The sequence below is a fragment of the Octopus sinensis genome, linkage group LG11, assembly GCF_006345805.1.
Source record: "Octopus sinensis linkage group LG11, ASM634580v1, whole genome shotgun sequence".
Classification (NCBI taxonomy): Eukaryota; Metazoa; Mollusca; class Cephalopoda; order Octopoda; family Octopodidae; genus Octopus; species Octopus sinensis.
In genome coordinates, this window is record NC_043007.1 from 36066201 (window position 1) to 36076110 (window position 9910).

The 9910-nt window shown below is 41.9% G+C and overlaps 1 long non-coding RNA gene across 2 annotated transcripts in view; it reads right to left on the reverse strand.

The window, feature by feature from the left end:
- LOC118765263 overlaps nucleotides 1–9910 on the reverse strand; it is a 33430-nt gene that overhangs the window by 23439 nt on the left and 81 nt on the right. Inside the window, exon 2 of one of the 2 annotated variants that reach the window (XR_005001103.1) lies at nucleotides 7518–7526. The exons of the other annotated variant lie outside the window; for it this stretch is intronic. This is a non-coding gene — a long non-coding RNA (uncharacterized LOC118765263). The remainder of the gene's footprint in view (nucleotides 1–7517; nucleotides 7527–9910) is intronic. 2 annotated transcript variants of the gene reach the window in all.

A 9910-nucleotide genomic window follows, 5' to 3' on the forward strand; every position in this document is an offset into this window, starting at 1 on the left:
TGTTCTGGTTATAGACCTTACCTACAACTGATATCAAGGATTTTTCGTGATTGTTATCACAACGTACCTAAAATCCATCTTTGAAAATAGAGATAAGAACGACATCCATCGCGTCAGTTTTGATAATGCTGGAATGAACAAATTTGGTTGAATTCGCGTAAACTCAGATGGAGTAGAATAGCGAACTGTTCTTTTTGGCAAGGAATTAGCGCGCTACAACCTAGATTGCTTTATCAGAAACAAGGCCAGATAGAAGAACCAGCTTCGAGTTATATCCTCTTTTACATAAGAAGGGTTTACGACGAACATTGAGAAGATAGTGTCGGTTTTGCTGTATAGGCATCTAGGTAAGCGTGCTATTTAGGTATCGCATAGTTTCGCAGAACATACAATGTCACTTAGTTTGCTATTCCCATACAGTCGCTATATGAATTTGATTAGTGCATCTGTATCAACTCTTGTCAGTTCACAAGAAGGAACTGAGAGCTGAAGAATCTCAGAACTGGTTTGGAAGTATGGATATAAATAATGGACTTGCATTGGTGATGAAGTAGCAAGATGGCAGCGTGTGTTGAAACATCACATTCATATTTCCCAGCTTCGAAGCACGCCTACCATAAAAAGGATTAACCTCCCGTGATTGAAGCTCAGCCAACGAGATCGATTGGTGAGCTGAAACCTTCCCGCCTAATGGCTTATAGAATGTTCTGGAACATTTTTTACTTACAGTATATAAAAAGAAGGGCAAATCTAGCTAAAAAAGAAAGCTGTCAGATTCTGCTGCTGGTTACGCCATTTTCCTCTATGTGATGGTTTCTCAATTATTCTGTCTTCAAATATCAATGTTGGTAAATGTCAAGTAAAGTCATTTATATTTCCTTAACTTAATCTGCCCTCGCTAATTATGAATGGTTGTAATATTGTTTTCTACCCTAGGCACGAGGCCCGACATTTTGGGGGAGGGGGCAGTCGATAAGATCGACTCCAGTACGCAACTGGTATTTAATTTATCGACCTCGAAAGGATGAAAGGCAAAGTCGACCTCGGCGGAATTTGAACTCAGAACGTAAAATACCACTAAGCATGCTAACGTTTCTGCTAGCTCGCCGCCTGAATAGTTGTAATAATGTATATGTATATCAGCTTGATGCAGTGACCAAATGTTTTATTCGTTAATTCTCAAATATGTTTTTTACTCAACTGTTGTAAAAATGTTTGTATGTATGTATATATATATATGTGTGTGTGTGTGTGTGTGTGTGTGTGTGTGTATGTATGTATATATATGTGTGTATGTGTGTATATGTATATATATATATATAATATATATATATATATATATATATGGGGGGGCTGGCCAGATTGGAGCAATCTCGAGTATAATCAGACGAAATTGTGAAGATAATCTGGTACTCGACCGAGGAAAGAAAACTTCGAATGACCCGTATCGTCTATCTGGATGTTTTGCTGTCCCATTTTTGTATCACCTGTCCGGATATTTTGCGTTCTTGTCCCATTTTGTATTATATATATATATATGTTCCCTGTGTAACATGAAGTTTTTAATTATGTGTTGGAACATAATTTATTTGTTACAATAGGAAAAGTGTTCATGTAATACAATTGATGGAAACAATTAAACGAAAGAGCATAACATGACACGTAAGGCAAGTCTCTGTTAGGAATTCAACGAGGTGGGGTGTGCTAGGTTTTTTTTCCTTTTTTTCAATTTACCAAATAAATATCAATGTGCGGTGACGTGTCTTCTTCGATTGTCCTCAATTGAATATGCAGCTGTGAGAACAGCTATTAAGAGAGAATAACACAACTCGACCCAAACTCTGAATTGGCGAGAGTGGCGAATTGGACACTGCGAAATTGGCGGCTAATTTGATTGTAATTTAGAGGCTGTGTTCACGTCGGACCACCGAACTATCACGTGAACAACGGCCGTTCATTGAAAATCTCGATTGCGTACATGATCAAACTATGACTAAACCGTGGCTTGAGATTCGTATGTGACAAAACGGGGGAACGAATCCAATGCTATATCTGTTCAATAAACAGAATGAAAACATTGTTTAGTGTGATTTTTAGAATTGAACACGCAACCCACCAATGTTTGCTTATCATTCTCTTTTACTCTCTTTTACTTGTTTCAGTCATTTGACTGCGGCCATGCTGGAGCACCACCTTTTAGTCGAGCAAATCGACCCCGGGACTTATTCTTTGTAAGCCCAGTACTTATTCTATCGGTCTCTTTTGCCGAACCGCTAAGTGACGGGGATGTAAACACACCAGCATCGGTTGTCAAGCAATGCTAGGGGGACAAACACAGACACACAAACACACACATACATATATATATATATATATATATATATATATATATATACATATATACGACGGGCTTCTTTTCAGTTTCCGTCTACCAAATCCACTCACAAGGCATTGGTCGGCCCGGGGCTATAGCAGAAGACACTTGCCCAAGGTGCCACGCAGTGGGACTGAACCCGGAACCATGTGGTTGGTTAGCAAGCTACTTACCACACAGCCACTCCTGCGCCTATATTCATTAACTACATCACAGCCAACAACCACACTAAAATGAATTATGACTTCTGCTGTTGGATGTGATTCTGAAATGAACGGACGGACGCTCACATGCATTTTCAAATTATAAAGCCAACGGATCTCCGTCAGTTTCGTCGATGAGTATTTAGTATTTCGGTTCATGGGATTACATGCTCACTGAATTAGCGTGTAAGTGGCTATCTCAGTATTCCACAGACATGAGTAATCTTAACGTAGTTCGCTGGTAGAATGAATAGGGTGTGACAAGTCTGGACCTTTGAATTAAAGCTATGGATCGGTCAGAGTCTATGGTAATAGAAACTTGCTCAAGACAACTACATCTTTAGAGACGAAGAATCTCTCTCTATATAAACGGCAGTTTGTCTGTGTGTGTTTCTGTGTGTCTGTTAGGTTGTACCCTCACCCTGACCACGGCTTTCAACCGATTCTGATGAAACTTGACACACACATAAGCCCAATGTCATAATTCAAAACTAACGCAGCGAAAATTTTGAAAAGTTCCCCCAGTTCTGAAAAAAATCGATAAATTCGACATGGGGTCGAGAATCAGAAACATAAACCACAGACTGTCTAGGGGACGCAACTCGACCTTTTTAACTAAAAAAAAATTTACCATAATTTTTTTTCCATTTTTTGGCTATAACTCTCTAAAAATGCTTTATAGTTATTTCCCTTACAAACCCGAGCAACGCCGGGCGATACTGCTAGTACTTAATAAAAGGCGGCGAGCTGGTAGAAACGTTAGCACGCCGGGCGAAATGCCTAGCGGTATTTCGTTTGTCTTTATGTTCTGAGTTCAAATTCCACCGAGGGTCGACTTTACCTTTCATTCTTTTGGGGGTCGATTAAATATATACCAGTTACGCACTTGGGTCGATATAATCGACTTAATTCGTTTGTCTGCCCTTGTTTGTTCCCTCTGCGTGTAGCCTCTTGTGAGCAGTAAAGAAATAAGAAACGTTAGCACGCCGTGTAGTGAAATCGAACTTAGAACCGCGTGACTGCGAAACGAACTTCTTTATCATTCACCAATGCTGTAGCCACACACACACACACACACACACACACACAAACACGTAGGCAGGGACACTCATACTCACGACACAGCAACACATACACATGTACTCCCTACACACACATACAAACACGTAGGCAGGGACACTCATACTCACGACACAGCAACACATACACATGTACTCCCTACACACACACACAAAAACGTAGGTAGGGACACTCATACTCACGACACAGCAACACATACACATGTACACCCTACACACACACACACACTTAGGCAGATACACTCATATTTACGACACAGCAACACATATACATGTACAAACACAAACACACAAACATACATACACATACATAGGCAAAGACATGCACTCATACAACGACACAGCAACACATACACATGCACACCCATACAAACAAATACAGACCCTCAGGCAAAGCATATAGATACACAAGTCCACACACAGCGACAGTAACATCCGCCCGCGCTCGCGCGCGCACACACGCACTCTCTCGCTCTCTCTCTTTCTATCTCTCTCTCTCTCTCTAAATGCTTCCAGAGATTTAACGAAATTTAACCTTGAAATATTGTTTGAGGACTGTTGAAACTGTAACTGACTTTTGTTGTTGTTGTTAGGCGTAGGAGTGGCTGTGTGGTAAGTAGCTTGCTTACCAGCCACATCGTTCCGGGTTCAGTCCCACTGCGTGGCATCATGGGCAAGTGTCTTCTACTATAGCCTCGGGCCGACCAAAGCCTTGTGAGTGGATTTGGTAGACGGAAACTGAAAGAAGCCCGACGTATACATGTTTATATGTATGTGTGTGTGTATAATGTTTGTATGTCTGCATTTGTCCCCCCTCCCCAACATCGCTTGACAACCGATGCTGGTATGTTTACGTCTCCGTAACTTAGCGGTTCGGCAAAAGATATCGACAGAATAAGTACTAGGCTTACAAAGAATAAGTCCTGGGTCGATTTGCTCGACTAAAGGCGGTGTTCCAGCATGGCCGCAGTCAAATGACTGAAACAAGTAAAAGAATAAGAGAGTAATATTGTTAATGTTATTACTGCTGTTGTTATCAGTGTTGTTATTAGTGTTGTTATTAATGCTGGTGTAGCTATTATTGCTGTTAGTATTGATGTCGTTAGTGTTATAGTTAACTAGCAGTATCGCCCGGCGTTGCTCGGATTTGTAAGGGAAATAACTATAAAGCATTTTTAGAGAGTTATAGCCAAAAAATAGCAAAAAAATGGGGAAAAAAATTATGGTAAATTTTTTTTGAGTTAAAAAAGTCTGTGGTTTGTGTTTCTGATTCTCGACCCCATGTCGAATTTATCGATTTTTTTCAGAACTGGGGGAACTTTTCAAAATTTTCGCTGCGTTAGTTTTGAATTATGACATTGGGCTATGTGTGTGTCAAGTTTCATCAGAATCGGTTGAAAGCTGTGGTCAGGGTGAGGGTACAACCTAACAGACACACAGACACGCAGACAGACAAACTGCCGTTTATATAGAGAGAGATAGTGGATGGAATGGAAGCACTCCGTCGGTTACGACGAGGGTTCCGGTTGATCCGAATCAACCGAACAGCCTGCTCGTGAAATTAACGTGTAAGTGGCTGAGCACTCCACAGACACGTGCACCCTTAACGTAGTTCTCGGGGATATTCAGCGTGACACAGAGAGTGACAAGGCCGGCCCCTTGAAATACAGGTACAACAGAAACAGGAAGGAAGAGTGAGAGAAAGTTGTGGTGAAAGAGTACAGCAGGGATCACCACCATACCCTGCCAGAGCCTCATGGAGCTTTTAAGTGTTTTCGTTCAATAAACACTCACAACGCCCGGTCTGGGAATCGAAACCGCGATCCTATGACCGCGAGTCCGCTGCCCTAACCACTGGGCCATTGCGCCTCCAGTTAATAGTATTACTGTTAGTGTGAGTTGCTGTTGTAGTTAGCGTTGTCGTCATGGCTATTATTCTTTTCTACTCTAGGTACAAGGCCCGAAATTTTGGGGGAGGGGCCAGTCGATTAGACCAACTCCAGTACGCAACTGGTACTTAATTTATAGACCCCGAAAGGATGAAAGGTAAAGTCGATCTCGGCAGAATTTGAACTCGGAACGTAGCGGCAGACGAAATACCTATTTCTTTACTACCCACAAGAGGCTAAACACAGAGAGGACAAACAAGGACAGACAGACGGATTAAGTCGATTACCTCAACGCCAGTGCGTAACCGGTACTTATTTAATCGACCCCGAAAGGATGAAAGGCAAAGTCGACCTCGGCGGAATTTGAACTCAGAACGTAGCAGCAGACGAAATACGGCTACGCATTTCGCCCAGCGCGCTAACGTTTCTGCCAGCTCGCCACCTTTAAAAAAAAAATCTTGTCGCCCTGTTTGTGTTGTTGTTATTGATAGTGTTGTAGTTACTAGTGTTGCTGTGGTTGTAATTAGTGTTGAGTGTTGTTAGTGCTATTGCTGTAGTTAATGTTATTGTTGTTGCTATTGTTGTAAGTGTCCCGATTATTGTTAGTGATATTCATGAAGATGAAGGCGGCGATCTGGTTGAATCGTTAGCATGCCGGACAAAATGCTTAGCAGCATTTAGTCCGTTTTTTTTTACATACTGGGTTCAAATGCCGCCGAGATCGACTGCTGTCTTCTTCTTCTTCCAATCAGGACTCACGCCATTAGCCACAAAGAATGATCTCTAATTCGAACCTACTCTAAGCTACTAAGAACGCGTGTGGCAACTTTAAGATCCACCCACCACACGCGATAGACTGGCGGTTGCACGGGCGCGAAAGCTACGTTGTTATCCTCATTCCGTAAACGGTGGCTTTTAACGGGTGGAGAGCTGAACCATCCTGGGGTACATAGGATTCGCAATCTAGACTAGGGTCTGAAAGTTTTACCACACCATAGTGGGTTACACCATGGTTCCTCTGCTTTGTGGCAGAAGTAGGAAGAAAGAGCGAGAAAGTTGTGGCGAAAGAGTACAGCGGAGCCTCGTGGAGCTAATATTTTTATTGGGCGACGAAATTAATCGATTTAAGAGATATAGCTGTTATTTCTAGCACATGTAGAAGATAGAAGAAGAGGTAAATAATTTGAGCTCGAATGCTGCGATTTCATTGGTTAAAATTCTTAAAATTAAACTACGTTTAAGTTACGAATTACAATTTTGTTTACAATAATGTTTTCTTTTGACACATTCTACCAGTATACGAAGTTTCAAATTGTTTAGTTAACTAGGAAAATCTGGCCTTCAAAATGAAAAGATCCGGTGTTTTTGCTCAATAAACACTCACAATGCCCGGTCTGGGGATCGAAATCGCGTTCTTACGACCGCGAGTCTGCTGCCCTAACCACTGGGCCATTGCGCCTCCACACTGCTGCAACTACTCCTATCATCACGTACCATAAAACTCACTGAATGCAGAAGACTGTTTTTCATCGATATTGTGTATAAGCCCTGCGGCTCTCACACTGACAAGAGCCAAGTTATTTTCCTTCTCCACGCACACAAGCATCAGCTCTGATTGACTGTTTTTCATTTAGTTACAAGGCCAGTAATTTTGGGAGGTGGGGATTTGTCGATATCATCGACCCCAGTGCTAGACTGCTATTTTATTTTATCGAACTTGAAAGGATGAAAAGTGAAACTGACATTGGCGGGATTTGAACTCAGAACGTATAGAGCAGAAGGAAATAGCAAAAGACATTTTGTCGGACGCTTTAATGATTCTCCCGATCCATCAACCTTCCCATCCCTTTATTTAATGGCTTCGAAAATAGGCGGCGAACTGGCAGAATCGTTAGTACGCTGGATATAACACTGAGCAGCATTTCGTCAGTCTTTACGTCCTGAGTTCAAATTCCACTGAAGTCGACTTGACCTTTTCAGTCTTTCGGGGTCGATGAAGTAAGTACCAGTTGATAGGCGGCGAGCTGGCAGAAACGTTAGCACGCCGGGCGAAATACGTAGCCGTACTTCGTCTGCCGTTACGTTCTGAGTTCAAATTCCGTCGAGGTCGACTTTATCCATTTGTCTGTCCTTGATTGTCCTGTGTGTTTAGCCCCTTGAGGGTAGTAAAGAATTAGGTATTTAGTTTGTCGTTACGTTCTGAGTTCAAATTCCGCCGAGGTCGACTTTGCCTTTCATCCTTTCCGGGTTGATAAATTAAGTACCAGTTATGCACTGGAGTCGATATAATCGACTTAATCCGTTTGTCTGTCCTTGTTTGTTCCCTCTGTGTTTAGCCCCTTGTAGGTAGTAAAGAAATAGGTATTTCGTCAGTCGTTACGTTCTGAGTTCAAATTCCGCCGAGGTCGACTTTGCCTTTCATTTTTTCGAGGTCGATAAATTAAGTACCAGTTGCGTACTGGGGTCGATCTAATCGACTGGCCCCCTTCCCCAAAAAACTTCAGGCCTTGTGCCTTGAGTAGAAAAGAAATAAGTACCAGTTGAGCACTGGCGGTCGATTTAATCGACTTAGCCGCCCCCACACCTCCACCGTCCGAAATTGCTGGCTTCGTACGAACATTTGAAACCAATATTGATGATGAGGAGGAAGAGGAGAAGAAAATGAAGGAAGCGGAGGATGTTGTTGTTGTTGTTGTTATCAGATGGTTTCAATTTCACTCTCACTTTACCACGTTTCAAAACATTGATTCACGTTGCTTCAAGAAATGTGCAGATATTTTATACAGATATGCAGACACGTGCACACGCACACACAATAACATGCAATATACACATACATACACATGCACGCAAATAAAATTAAAAAAACTGACATATACACATCGATATATGCACGCGCACACACATATATATATCCAAACACACGTAATAGACATAAACACACATATACTCAAAATATAGTCTTCATAGTCATATGTATAAACATGCACATAAAAATGCGCGCGTAGGCACACACATACACACACACACACACACGCACGCACACACACGCTCTCTCTCTCACACACACACGTAACATTACAAGCATTAACGCATTACGCAACATACACTCACTGAATACTTCTACTGCTGCTACTACCACCACCACCACCACCACCACCACACCCACTACTACTACTACTGCTACTACTACTACTAATACTACTACTTCTGCTACTACTACTCCCACCACCACCACCATTACTACTACTACTACTACTACTACTACTACTGCCACCACCACCATTACTACTACTACTACTGCCATACCATCATTCCTACTACTGCCACCACCACCACGAACCACTACTACTACTACTACTACTACTACTACTAGACATACAGTAACTGAATGCTATTCACATACAACGCATACTCAGAAAATGCTTAAATCATTAAAAATTCAGTCTCTAGCAATTGTTTTGCTTTTGTTTGTTGTTGCTGTTGTTGTTGTTCGTGGTGGTGGGGATTTTTGCTATTGTTGTTGTTGGTGGTGATAGTGGTTTTGCTGTTGTTGTTGTTGGTGGTGGTGGTAGTTTTGTTGTTGCTTGTTCAATATCTTATTGCAGCCTGTACAAGTCCAACACAAAGACAATCAATTATCGCCGCCACCACCATCATCATCGCCACTACAACTACAACGACCACCATCACCACTATTCGTCACCACCACCACACCACCACCACCACCACACCACTACTACTACTACTACTGCTACTGCTACAGCTGCTGCTGCTACTACTAATACTACTACTACTTACTACTACTACTACAACCACTATTATTGCTGCCACCACCACCACCACCTTACTACTACTACTATTACTACAACCACTATTATTGCCGCCACCACCACCACCACTACTACTACTACTACTACTACTACTACTACTACTAATACTAATACTACTACTTCTGCTACTACTACTCCCACCACCACCACGAACCACTACTACTACTACTACTACTACTACTACTAGACATACAGTAACTGAATGCTATTCACATACAACGCATACTCAGAAAATGCTTAAATCATTAAAAATTCAGTCTCTAGCAATTGTTTTGCTTTTGTTTGTTGTTGCTGTTGTTGTTGTTCGTGGTGGTGGGGATTTTTGCTATTGTTGTTGTTGGTGGTGATAGTGGTTTTGCTGTTGTTGTTGTTGGTGGTGGTGGTAGTTTTGTTGTTGCTTGTTCAATATCTTATTGCAGCCTGTACAAGTCCAACACAAAGACAATCAATTATCGCCGCCACCACCATCATCATCGCCACTACAACTACAACGACCACCATCACCACTATTCGTCACCACCACCACCACACC